This window comes from Drosophila simulans, chromosome 3R (assembly GCF_016746395.2).
Source record: "Drosophila simulans strain w501 chromosome 3R, Prin_Dsim_3.1, whole genome shotgun sequence".
NCBI classification, from domain to species: Eukaryota; Metazoa; Arthropoda; class Insecta; order Diptera; family Drosophilidae; genus Drosophila; species Drosophila simulans.
The window spans coordinates 26,398,544-26,413,144 of NC_052523.2; the positions used below are offsets into that span (position 1 = coordinate 26,398,544).

The 14,601-nt window shown below is 37.4% G+C and overlaps 1 protein-coding gene and 1 long non-coding RNA gene across 2 annotated transcripts in view; one reads left to right on the forward strand and one right to left on the reverse strand.

Moving 5' to 3' along the window:
- LOC6730212 (headcase protein) overlaps positions 1-14,601 on the forward strand; it is a 92,098-nt gene that overhangs the window by 2,913 nt on the left and 74,584 nt on the right. The gene's annotated exons all lie outside the window — the stretch shown is intronic.
- Positions 283-3,152, reverse strand: LOC120285055. The gene is made up of 2 exons (XR_005544306.2): positions 2,990-3,152; positions 283-2,830 (listed from the first exon to the last, which is right to left on the reverse strand). It is a non-coding gene; the product is annotated as an uncharacterized LOC120285055 (long non-coding RNA).

A 14,601-nucleotide genomic window follows, 5' to 3' on the forward strand; every position in this document is an offset into this window, starting at 1 on the left:
TCTTATATTCTGCTGTAGTTCTTCACTTTTTATTGTCATTCTTTTTACGCATAAATCATAGGCAATGAAAAATTATTGAAATTTATATGCTGCCATATAGCAACGGACATTTATCGTATGGTATGTTTCCCAGATGTGTTCATGCTCTTATTTATTTTGTGCCCAATTTTAATATTTCCGTTTCCAAGAGCAGCGAATAATATTATTTATTTCATCGCGATCAAAAAAAAAGAATGCGAATAGGAGAACAACACGAAGAGGAATTAGATCGTTTTTTGTTTCTTTTTGTGTTGTTGTTTTGAACGCGATCTTCAGGTTTTCAGAATCCCAACCCCTCACCCTCTAGCCATCTCTTTCTCTTGCACTCTCTTTCCAAGCTGAGAACTTTGTTTTGCCTTCTATGGCATAATTCCATTCATTCTTCTGGATTTCGCTCTCTATCTTTCTCTCTGTTTTTGCACACTTTTCAAGGCCACGAAATTTGCGCCATTTTTGCGTGTTTCTTTTTTAACCTGAAATGCGGAATTGCTCTTTTAGCGATGAACAGTAATATCTGCTTTCTATAAAAGTTTTTGAATAAAAGCTATATATAGTTCTGCCGATCCTCTTCTATTTAAACTTAGGGTATTCAAGTTTCGGTGTTCTCTCGCTTTTGATCACTCTCTGTGTATTTTTCATGCAATTTCTTGCCTCTTGCATTCTTTTTGGTTCCTGCTTATCAGCATTTTGTGATGATTTGCGTTTAATTCAAAAATAAACGTCCATAAAATTGTTTATCGCCTCTCGTTTTTTGTATTTCCATTTTTCATTTCTTGTTTTGTTTGCATTTACTGGCGTTTATTTTTAGCGCCACACGCGGCCCATTTTTATTTTATTTAATTTTTGTTGTTGCTGCCATGATAAACAAACTTTGCTGATTCAAAAAGGTGAGCAAAAATAAAAAGAGGAAAGCCAAAAGTTCTTGCCTTTCCCTTTAAATTCGCCGTCTCTGTTTAATGAATGAATGTGTTCGGCTCGTTCCCTCTCTCTCTTACGCTCTTTTAACTTGTTTTGTCTGCCGGCATATTTGTGTTTTCCTCTTTTTTTTTTTTGTATTTGGCGTCCAATGTCAAGGTTAAGACACATTTTATGTATTCATTTTCGGTGGGTGGATGAGGCGGAAGTCTGTTGGTTTTTGCGCCTCTTCCAGTTTCCCGTCTTTTTTGCAGAAAGCTCTTCCTGCTTGCCTCTCTCTCTCTCTCTCTTATTCATTTGCTGTCTGCAAATAATTTCCCATTCGTAGGCCCAAAACTCTCACGTGGGCGTAGCATCCTCCCCCTGATTGCTTGGATTTTCACCCCATCTCCGAAAAATGCCGCAATACTTTCCCGAACGTTCGAAAACGCGCACAACTGCAAGTAAATTGCGAAAGGCACGCCGGGAATAGAATAACTACAACATTTTGCAACTACAGACCATAAAAACAAAGTAGCAACAAAGTCGGCGTCTTGAATTTGCATACCAAACGCAACGGGTGTCCAAAGGGTGTGACTAGCGGGCAATTTGAGATGTAACGGAGTAAATTATGGATATGCCGTTGAGATACATTTAGTTGCTGTATTTAGATACATATGGTACCATTTCGCAGATACAATGTGATTCTATTAACTAGGTGAAATCATCATAACTATATATTATAGATTTTTGCTTAATAAGTTATAATACATAAGAGATAAGTTATAATAATTCATCAGAACCTAGGGTATAGGATAGTCGTCACCTTTAAATCTCTCCATATTTGTTTTGAAAGCCTCAGACAATATGCGCCAATCCCCCTGTTATAGCAAGTGCGGTGATATGGTGTGAAAAACAAAACTATAGCGAAAATTAACAACTTTCGCACGACTTTTGTTGTTCCGACTAAGGCTGCGGGAGTGAGACAGCTCGATACCGGAAGATTCTAAGGAGCGAGAAGGAGGTAGCGATATAGCCATATCGGTGCATAGTTTATCTGTGGGCCCGGGGGTTCTGTATTCCGTAGTAAATATGAGTGAATTATAGTCGTGAGGCAGGGCGAAAATTTAATTTTAAATTCTGTTTTTGTTTTTCCCGCTGGTTTCTCTACTCACCCCCCCTGGTTGCCGCTCCCCCCGCGGCTGTGTGCTAATTGAGCACGTTCCAAAAACTGTCGTCTAGACTTAAAGCATAAAGTTCTGCACTGTAAAATTTTTATTAACGCGGAACCCCATTACACATCCATATCGATGACGTTTGTTTTTCAGTTGTTTTCTGCTGATTGGGGGCCTCGCGTATTGGAATAGGTTCTGTCCGATTTCTGAATATACATTTCTATATATGTACGCACATACACTGTGTGAGGTTAGGTTTCACTTTTCGCTCGGCGATGATAAATAAACAAAAGACGGCGTCAGCCGAGCATGAAATGAAATGGTGCGACTTGGATCTCGATGGCTATGTGGGCACACATGTGGGGTTACAAAAGGCACGGGGAAAAATCACTGTGTTTTTGGGGGATCGTTTAAAGTAGCTTACAAAGATTATAATAGTTATTGTTCTGATGTGGCAATAAATATGCCAACATTTTCGTAAAGTGTAATTAATGTATCATATTTACATATGGGATCCATAAAAGGGGATCGAGGGGCAGGGGCGGCTCAGCAATTAACGACCTTTTTTTTTTGGGTACTCAAATTGAGGAAACATTAAAAGTCGCGCCACATCAGGCACTTTTTGTTCTGCAAAGCTTTGTCTCGGACACGCTGAGTAGTTCCATCGCAGCGGGTGACCACTGTGGCAGACTCCCCCGCAAAATTCGTAACCGCAACCAAATCTGCAAAACCATTTGCAAATTAAAGCGCATAACGATGTGTGGGCAGAAAGAGAAATGTAGGAGAAATGGCGAAGGGTGTGGGGGTGTAGGGAAAAGCCAGCTAGGGAAAAGGAGTGCTGCAAGAAAAAGGGGGTGGGGGAAGTAGAGGGAACTACTCACCTTTTGTTGAATATCAAATCAAGTATGCATTGCTTACTCGTTTTCCACTTGGTCCTCCGCCCTCACAACCGCAAAAGCTATTAATGAAATCTTTGCCAAAACGACACGCACACTGTAAAATCCCAAATAAGAAGACTTTACTCGTTGAGTTTTTGTAAGAAACTGCTTTTATTTGGAAATATCTTCGGTTTAAATAGGTGACATGAGAATCGCATCTTAAAGTAAATGGCCTACGCAGAGGCCTAAGTAAATAGTCCCCGCCTTATCGAGGTCCCACGCTCGGGCACATCTGCCTATCTTGAGCGGCGAGGACCTTATCTGTGGTCTCCCACTAAGGGACTATTTTAGGAGGCGGGGAACGATCTCAAGTGACTGACTCATGTAGTGTGCACTTAAATTACATGTTTTTGAGCAATGCACCCATGTCGCCTTAGATAACAAAATCCTAAATATAATTTATCGCTCTCGATTCATTTACATAAGATATGAACGGAGCCCAAAATTGTAAGTCTTTAAATATATTCGTGTTCATGTGTGAACATTCTGCCAAAGGGCCAGCAAAGCTGAGATGTACATTAGTATATTAGTTGCATTTATAACAGTAGTGGACTGTATTTATTTGATATATGTTCATTTATTTTGCAACTAAGATTTCAATGGGCCTAGTTTTTCTGGCTTTTAATTTTATTGGATTACAATTATGGTTTATATTATTTTTAATTCAACAATTTGTACTCAATTAACTTATTTTAAACATTTTGCTTTTTCTATGTAGAAGTACATTTTCTATTAAACAACGATATAGTGGACTGTATATTTTTATTTGTTATATTATTTTATTGTTTATTTACTATTGATATTTATAGTACTGGCAACGGACCTGCAAAGGTTATTGCTTGCATTCTTTGTTGCACAGCACATTTCCGTATGAAATATATTATTAATACTATCATTAGTATTAAAGCAATAATTAATCCAGCATGTCCGGAAATATGATGGAAATGTAAATCTTTCAATTTTTGATGGTTCTCTTTCATAAATTTAATTTCATTATTCAATCGTTCAGATTCCTCAGTATGATTTAATATTGATAGTTTCAGCGGATCCCAAATAATCTTCGGCACTTCACTAACTTCTCCTATATAAGGTGTTGATAATAATTCTTCACTTTCGGACTGAATGTTATGGTGGGCAACTAGAATTTTATCGTCGGTTCTTGCCGTACAATATGGCGCAATGCTTAAAACTCCTTGCTGAGGCAAATCAAACAATTCAATTTGAGAGCCAGTACATTGCAGACGGACTTTTGAATTCGCAGGAACCTTAAACAACCAACTACTTTTCTTTTCTAACTCTACCCAGTAACTTTTAGAGTCGACTACTGTTTTATAGATGCAGTTCGCCGCTTTATCTGGCTTTAGAGGCTGAATCTCACATGCATTATCATTCGCTGAATTCCAGGGCCAACTTCCTTTGCATATTCTCTTATTTAATTGCCATTTCTGACATTGATTTAATGTGGCTTCCGTCATTATGTGATAGGAATCTATCTCAAAATTATAAATTAAATATTCGGACGTTGTATGCACCATTATTATCCGATCTTCATTTCGAATTGGCACCGGAATAAGCCTGAACAATTTGGATGGATGCCTGCTAAACAGAGGCACTTTTGCACTAATGATCAATTTATCGTCGATGAATAAACCCCTGGCTGTTAACAGTGTATACACCTCCTTAAGTTCCGTACCTGACCGTTTTCCTGGAATTACTAGGTTCTCCGAAAGACTCTGCTGAATTTTGGCAATTTCTTTTTTAAGCTGATTTGGCCTGAGAATATTTGTATTTAGCCTACCGTGATTAATATCAATCAACAGGCTTATAATGCCTGCTTGAATTTTTTCGCCTTCTTCAATCAATGAGTGTAGCTGTTTCGTAATCATAAAGAATTTTATTGATTCCTTATAAACATAATAATTTTCTTTAAGAACTTCTGTCATGTTCTCAATTCTTATTTGCATACTTCTAAAATTGGAGTTAACATCTTCTGTTGTTCTCTTTAATAGATTAGAAGTTGAATCAACCACAGATGTTTGTTTTTGAATTAGTTTATCAAGGTTGTTCTGGTTATCTAACAAATTCTTCATATTTTCTTCTAATTGCTCTCTATCATCTTCATCCATTATACCAAATAAAATATGATACAAGGAACCCATAAATTCGAAAGGAGCACGCTTGCTTCTAGATCTAGACTGCATCATAAACAATTTATTGTTTTCTTCAAGTTCCGATAACTGACTTTGCATATTATCTAAGACTAGACTACATTGCTCTTCAAAGCTATGAAGTCTTTCGCAAACTTTCCTCATACTTTGTATAAGCGCATTACCCTTTGTTAACATTTTAAAATATGGATCCATTTTATAATAGATAACCAAATTCCAAGAAGTACTCACAATCTCAACATCTCCTAGCGGGTCTAGATATATTGCTGAGGTTTTATTTATTTTGTCTATAGAATATCTTGGTGCTATATCTTTAGGTAATGCGCTAGAAACTTGACAACTTAACACAAACAACAACATTGCCATAATGATTCCGATCTTGGACATTCCCGATGTCGCTCTAGTTCGTCTTTTTGGCTCTTGGTCAGCCTCATTTTTGTCAACAGACTTTATTCCTTCCAAGGGACAAATTTTAGTAATGGGTCTAGTGATATATCCTTCCTGCATCTTTACTTTAGCCACTCGGACCTTATCATCATTCCCCTTATGCACCTTTTCCACCTTTCCTAAAGGCCATCTTGCAGGATGACAATTCTCATCCTTTAATAAAACTATTTGCCCTTCTTCTATATTAGGAATTTCCTTTTTCCATTTATTCCTTTGCTGGAGCGTATGCAAATATTCACTTTTCCACTTAACCCAGAAATCTTTCTTCATTTTTTGGATAAGTCTCCACCTATCCAAATTTCCGATTTTTTCATCTTCCATTGGTTCGACTATTTCTAAAGGTGGTCTTCCAATTAAAAAATGACCTGGTGTTAAAACTTCTTGTTGGTCCTTCTCACTAACTATAGTGTATAATGGCCTTGAATTTAAGCATGCTTCTATTTGACATAAAAGAGTTGACATTTCTTCGTAAGTCAAAATAGTGTCGCCGATTATACGCTTTAAATGGTATTTCATTGACTTAACTCCAGCTTCCCAAATACCTCCGAAGTGAGGTCCTGCCGGGGGAATAAAATGCCAATCAATCCTGTCCTTTTCAAGCTGCGCTGCAATCGTTATATTTTCTTGTATTGCATTAAATAACTCTTGATCTAATTTTCTTGCAGCTCCTACAAAATTTGTTCCGTTGTCTGAATAGATATTGGAACATTTTCCCCGTCTAGCAATAAATCTTCTGAGTGCTGCTAAAAATGCGTCTGAAGTTAGATCGCTTACCATTTCTAAGTGTATGGCTTTGGTGGCCATGCAAACGAATACAGCAACGTATCCTTTAAATGTTTTTTGGCCACGATTTTTTGAACATTTAACATAATAAGGACCTGCGTAATCTATTCCAGTATTAAGAAACGGGAATGTCATCGTCACTCTATATTTTGGCAAGTTACCCATTATTTGCTGAGCTGTATTTTGTTTATACCTTGCACACGTTACACATTCTCTTAAATACTTTTTCAACGAATTTTTCAACCCGAAAATCCAATACTTTCTTTGGATATAGTTTCGCATTAGGTTTATCCCTCCATGCAATGTTTCCTTATGAGCATTTTTTATTAATAAGCTTGTTAGGTGGCATTTTTCTAAAATGATTGGATGTTTAACATTAAATTCTGCATTGGAATTTTGCAATCTTCCTCCAACTCTTAGAACCCCATCCTTGTCCAAAAATGGATTCAATGACAATATTTTATTATTTGTCTTGATTTCCTTTTTGATTTTAAGGCACTTTATCTCTTGCCTAAACTGGTATTCTTGTTGTTTCTTAATAACAACTGTTTCCGCTATTCTTATCTCCTTTACTGAAATAATTGATGAATAGGCTTTATTTCTTGTTTTCATCTGCACGAATCTATTTATGTATGCTATTATACGTATAAGTTTTTCTATACTGGAATACCTTTCTATTAATTCGTAAATAGGATCATCTATTTTGTCATTTAATACCGTATTTATTAAGACAGGTTCTTCTACAGACTGCTGCCGAGGCCAAAGTTCTTTTGGGTCTGCTAGCCATTTCGGACCTTTCCACCAAAAATCACAGTTGATCAACTGGTTAGAATCCACTCCCCTGGATGCTAAATCTGCTGGATTATCCTCTGACTTAACATGATTCCATTCAGTATTTTTTAATTTCCGAATGTCATCCGTTCTTCTTTTTATAAATTTGATCTTACTTTGACCACTGTTAATCCATGCTAAGGTAATCGTGGAATCACTCCAAGCATAGATCTCCATTATATTGTCAATTGATCCTTTTAGTCTTTGGATTAATTCACTAAGCAGGTGAGCTGCACACAGCTCGAGTTTGGGAATTGTCTTCCTATTTTTTATAGGGTTGACTCTACTTTTGCTAGCTATTATATTAACATGAGGTCCTACTTTAGCATAGACTACTGCAGCATATGCTTTTTCGGAGGCGTCCGCAAATCCGTGAATCTGAATGACTGAAGAACTGTTTGAATTAATCCACCTTGGGATTCGAATATTCTCTAACAATAATAAATTTTCTTTATATTTTTCCCAATAATTTTTATCTTCTATGGATAATTCCTGATCCCATTCACTTTTATTTATCCAAAGTTTTTGAATAAAAAGTTTTCCTGAAACCGTGACTGGTGCCAACCATCCTAACGGATCAAATATTTTTGCTAGCGTTGATAACACAACGCGCTTATTTATATTTTTTGATTCATCATTACAATTTACGCTGAACTTAAATAAATCATTTTGAGGTTCCCATTTTAGTCCTAAAGTTTTAACACATTCATTTTCGATAATATTGAGAACCTTATTGTCCCCTGTGTCCTCCACAGTGGTTAATATTTTGGAATTGTTGGAAATCCATTTCCTTAAGTTGAATCCAACTTTCTGCAATTCATGGAGAATTAATGTTATTAATTTATTAGCTTCTTCTACCGAATCAGCTCCAGTCATTAGGTCATCCATATAGAAATCATTCCTAATTATTGCACTAATAACTTGGTTTTTACATTTATCTGCAATATCTACCAGAACCCTGGTAGCCAAATATGGTGCAGATGCAGTTCCGTAAGTGACTGTGGTTAATTTATATGTTTTAATTTTTTCTTTTGGAGAATTTCTCCATAAAATATATTGATATTTTTGATCATTATTATCTATTTTAATTTGTCGGTACATCTTTTCAATGTCTGCCGAAACAACAAATTCCCATTTTCTCCATTTAATAATAATGTCAAAAATATCTTTTTGAACTCGTGGCCCAACCCACATTATGTCGTTCAAACTTTTGTTATTCGTAGTTTTTGCTGAAGCATCAAAAACTACTCTCAATTTGGTCGTAAGGCTTGAATCTCTAATCACTGCCTGGTGCGGTAAAAAATATTTGCCTTCATCACTCACTTCAATCATGTGTCCTAAATCCATGTATTCATTCATGAATTTAGTGTAGTCAACCTTAAGTTTTTCATTTCTTTTTAGTTTTTTCTCCAGATTCATGTAACGAGCTATCGCTTGTTTCTTTGAATCTCCTAAGGTGACATCCTCCTTGAATGGAATTGACACAATGTATCGCCCATCTGAATCTTTTTTTGTCGTTTTGATAAATTTATTTTCACAGATTTCAGACTCGATATCATCTTTTTCTTCTTCTTCCACTTCCCAGTAGCGATCTAACTCTTTTATTTCTATTGTTGTGGCTACAATGGTTTCTTTTCCTTTGGATTTTTTACATCCAGAAACTATCCACCCGAAATCAGTTTTTTGCCCAAGGAGACCGTCTATTTTTATAACTCCATTTTGCAGAATGTGAGTATATACGTCTGCTCCAATGATTAGATCAATGCGACCCGGTTTATTAAAATCGGGGTCGGCTAATTTAAAGTTCTTCCATTTTTTCTGATCAACATTAATCGTGTTGACTGGAAGTGCCTTCATAAGTTTTGGGAGAATAATTGCTTCAATTTCTAAATTTTTCGGAGAATTTCTTATCGAAATAACCGCTTTGTGCTTGGAGATGCACGTTCCTGTGGAAGATACTCCACTTATTTCAGTATGAGACCGAAATTTTTTCAATTTTAGAATCTGTGCAGACTCTTCTGAAATAATTGTGCTTTGAGAGCCACTATCAATCAATGCTCTTAATTGTTCAAAGCCTCCATACCTCGACTTTACTTGAATCAAGGCCGTGGCCAACAAGGCTTGACCTGTTGTTCTACACGTATTCACTTTTTCTGGATTATGACCTGCAAAGTGAAGTAACGTGTGGTGAGGTTTACGACAAGTCGAACAAAGCTGCTCGCTTATACATTTTTTACCAAACGGATGCCTCAGACATCTTAGGCAAATCCCATTTTTTCTTACCCAGTCAGACCGTTCTGCTGGATTCATTATTTTAAATTTATGGCATTGAATTAAATAATGCCCTGGTAGTTTGCAATATACACAATTGTCACTATAATTTTTATTCTTGTTATTATTAATCATTTTCTTTACAGGTTTTACTTCCTGTGAGAATGATGATATAGAATTGAGCCTTTGCTCTAAAAAGTCCATGACATCAGAAAGTGCCTGTATTTCTTTTGTCTTTTTAACATGGCTTTCATATAAATTGAGTGATTCTTTATTGAATTTCCGAAGAATTATGTGAGCGAAAATTGCATCCACATCTTCTGGTAATTGTGCCTTTAATTTTATAATATAAATTGACTCGTTAATCGTGTCAATAAATGTCTTTATTTGCTTATTGGATTCTAAATTTAAATTTGGCATATCCATAAGCCTATTCATATGATCTGAGAATATGTTTCTTTTATTCTCATATCGCTTGGTCAAAAACTCCCAAGTGGCTTCATAATTTTCTCCAGAGCCGAGCAGTAAATGAGTAACCACATTTCTGGCTTCTCCTTTTAATGCTGACTTTAGATAATTAAATTTGAGAGAAGGACTGAGATCCTCTCTCACATGTATGAGCTCTGTAAAGAGTTCATTAAAAAGATCCCATTCTTTGGAATCACCAAAGAAAGTGGGAATCTGTATTTTAGGCAGGGTTGGTAACTCCTCCGCCTTAACAACCGTCGACATTTCAGCTTTATTTATTGTGCCACTGAGTCGACTATTAATGGCTGTAAGAATATTTTGTTTGTCAAATTCAAGTTCGCTAATTTCTTCTTCGAATAGCGAGCTCTCAAAATGACTATTCACCTGTTCAATCAGGTTATCTATTTTATGCCATAAAAATTCAATTTTATTTTTCCTTATTTTAAGGAAATCTGGACTACTGTCTATTAGTTTAGACGTATCTTCTAGATATACTCGAAATTGGCCAACATTATTTCGAAATGCCTGCTCTACTTTTAGAGCGTTGTTTTGTGCTATACCCTCTTTTTCAGGGTGACCACACATTTCAAGGTTTAATGTAGGGGGAGGGTTTGATTTAGGGACAGTGTTTGATTTAGGGAAAGTGTTTTCTACCGACTCGCCCTTAATTTTTTCATTTTTATTTTTAATTTTTTCTAACACCATCATTATTAAATCATACTGCTTCGCGTTAAAATATTCATGATCGACAACGCCGATCTTTAACAAATTGCTATGATTAGCAATGAAACATTTTTGAAGCTCATTTAATTTTAGAATTTCTACATCTGTTAATGTTGGTTTTACTTCCAACTTTCTAATTTCCAAAATAATTTCGGACTGCTTCTTAAGGAATTGAATAGTCTTTTCTGACATCATTTTGAAAATTTTTTGTAATTTCTTAATATATATAGTACGTGTATATGTATTTTATATGTATTTATATATATATGTGTGTTTGGATAAACAGAAAATTCTTGTTTTGACTTAGCTGATGTCGTTGTTGTTGCTGCTGCTGTTGCTGCTGTTGTTGCTGCTGTTGCTACTGCTGTTGCTGCTTCTGCTGCTGGTAGAGGCTCCTTTGATGTTTAAAGATGATTTTTTTTTTTTTTTTTTATTTGGCACGTTTTATTATTTTTGTAGTCCAGTCAGATTTTTTGTTTTTTAGCCATTTATTTCGGCATTTATGTTCTTTTTGCATATACACTGCACTCTATTTATGAGCTGATTTAATGCTATTAGAGCATTTATAAGGCACTGTTTTCAGGCACTTTTTATTTAATTTATGCTCTTATGGCATATACACTGCACTCTATTTATGAGCTGATTTAATGCTATTAGAGCATTTATAAGGCACTTTTGTTATGCACTTTTTAATTTCACAATTGCTGATGTATGGCCTCAAGCACGCCTTACCACAATTTATAATGGTACACAAAGCAACCTTTAGCTATAGACTATAAGGTGCTTGTTTTAAAACATAAAAGATTCTTTTGTATCTTTTTGCTTTTTATATTTATACTCTGTTCCTTACCTTTGGTAGGGGGAAACAAGAGTCACTTATTTTTGCTACCTTTAGCTGTAAGATGCTTAAAGGAGCTGGCCTTTCTCTGAGTTCCTTACCTTTGGTAGGGGGAAACTGCAGAGTCGATTAAAGGCTCGATTGACCAAATGTAAAATCCCAAATAAGAAGACTTTACTCGTTGAGTTTTTGTAAGAAACTGCTTTTATTTGGAAATATCTTCGGTTTAAATAGGTGACATGAGAATCGCATCTTAAAGTAAATGGCCTACGCAGAGGCCTAAGTAAATAGTCCCCGCCTTATCGAGGTCCCACGCTCGGGCACATCTGCCTATCTTGAGCGGCGAGGACCTTATCTGTGGTCTCCCACTAAGGGACTATTTTAGGAGGCGGGGAACGATCTCAAGTGACTGACTCATGTAGTGTGCACTTAAATTACATGTTTTTGAGCAATGCACCCATGTCGCCTTAGATAACAAAATCCTAAATATAATTTATCGCTCTCGATTCATTTACATAAGATATGAACGGAGCCCAAAATTGTAAGTCTTTAAATATATTCGTGTTCATGTGTGAACACACACTGAAACTTAAATAAACATATGCACAGCAGGGTAACCTGCACAGTGGTTGCAAACCGATTTGCCAGGACATTCGTAAATTCTTTCTATTTAACAGTGAGTATTATAGCTTGGAGCATCAGAAGAGCAAATAATATTCTTATTTTTAATTCCATATATTCCTTAGACGTACTTCCAGAAGTTTCCATGTTTACCCACTGTAACTGGTGCATTGCAGCAGTCCGCAACACCCACACCTTCTACGGGCGCCCGCCTATCGAACGGCGCATGACTCTCCGGCGGAAAGTTCCCTCGACGTCATTATTGTCGTATTTTCATTGCCAACAGACAATGCCAGGGCAACTCCATCTCCGCCTCTTCCTTTCCGCCCGCTTTTCCCTGGAACCTCCTGCTGTACTTGCCACCCACATCCGTAGCCACATCCAACTGTATGGGCGCACATGTGTGTGGCTCCATCCGCAGGCTTTTTGCCAACTTTAAAGGCTTCGTTGGCTCAGCAGTTTCCGTCCCTCTCCGCTGCGTTCTGTCTCACTCTGTTATGCAGAACTTAAATCTACACGGGAAAATATCGGTGAACTCAAGTTAAAGAATATTATTCCGAAGCAGTTAACTTCTTGGAAATATCGAAATAAAAGCTAGTTACTTGCTAAAATTAGTTTTAGATTTGCGTTTGAGTTTGATAACTTGGGATAATCACGTTCCCAGTGCCGTTATCTCAGCAACCAGAATCCTTCGCCCAGTGCACTGCTTCCCTCTCCCCACTGCTTGCTGCACTGCTTCCCCATTTTAGCCAGCATGATGTCGTCTGTTGGTTCATAAGCCAAGCTTTGGGCGTGTGTGAGTGTTTATCTGTCTGCCTCCCGTCTCTCAGCGTGTGAGTGTGTGTGTGTGTGTGTGTGTGCTTTTAGGCTTTTGTGTTGGGCCATTCAGCGAAATGAGAAAGAGAACCCCAACTCCTTCTCCCCCCCGCACTCCACCGCACTCGTTGCCACTGCAGGCTGGAATTGCAATCAATATTGTTGTTGTTGTCGAGCAGCTGCCAGACACAAAAATAAAACGCAACGTGCAAAAAATGGCAAAAAGAAGAGTGGAAACAGTAAAAACGAGCCTGGCGAAATGAAAGAGCAAGGATGAAAGGCGTGGCAGGGAGTGGGCGGAGGGGGCGTGGATGAACAAGTTGAAAAGCGAAAAGTAAAACAGAAAACAGAACAGGAACGGAGCACAAAACATGAAATGTTTGTGCAAATGAAACAAAACTGTTGTCCTGCTCCTCCTTCTCCCCTCTCACTCGCGCCTTATCTGTCGGTCTCATTCGGACCCAGCTGGAGTTCTGATTGGAACGTTCCCGCTGCAGTTGGGATCCTATCGGAGTACACTGTGAGAAAACGGGGCAATGTTTTTCATTTGAGTAGTTTATTCTAATTCAAATTTGATAATACATAATGTTCTTTGGAATGGAAATGGAAATACTTGGAAAATACTTTGAATATTTTTGAATTGAAAGTAAAAAGTACTTTTCTCCCAGTGCTGTTATGCATTTCGACGACTGTGTATATTTGTGTGGGAATGTTTGTTTTGTTTCCTATTTGATATCCATTAAAACGATTCCACATTCGGCGTCTGTCTGCTGCCCCTGACCCTGTCCCTGAATAAACTCCCTACTTTCTCCCCTTTCTCTCCAGGTCTCCACTTACCCCTATTATTTTGCCCATTCAATCTGATTGCGAATGCATTCGGGCTTTTGTGGGCGTGGTGCCCCTTGAACTGCATGGGGATTTTGTGTTGCATTTGCAATTTGTGTCGCTTGCAGTTCTTTTTCCTCTGCCACTCCGCCGGTTTGCCTTGTTTATTTGTTTATTAGTTGCAATTTTCATTTGGCAGGCGGCTAGATGGACTAAATGGATGACATGGAAGGGGGGTGGGGGGAGAAATTGGAAATTGACAGTCTGGCAGTTTTTGCAACATTTTAACCCTTGCCATTTTCCACATTGCCCATTCAACTTTTGACACCTACTCAATCACAGTCTCCTTGGCTTAGCCAAGGGAAAACCCTCAATCACTCTCTTATTTTTTCACCTCCCCCACTTCCCCCCATTTCACCACACACCAGAAGGAGTCAGACAAGAGCAACAAATGAAGCTTAAATTTTAATCGTCACTCTGACGATAATGTTGATGATTCTCCTTCCCAGCGCTTCGTCTTCTTATTTTTCACGCTTTTCCCTCCTCCTCTTTTTCGGGCTGCTCTTCCTCTTCTGCAGTTTCCTTTTCTTCATCTGTGCCCCATGCATCCTGTTAAAGGACAGCGTTTCGACGCCGTTCAAAGTCATTTGGTTTTATGATTATTAGCTTGTTTAGTTCTCTCTCCACCATTTGCAATACCCTGTAGCAGTGTTTCAGGAGGGGTATATAATTCTTGCAAAATTCCCAACTTATAGAATTTTTAG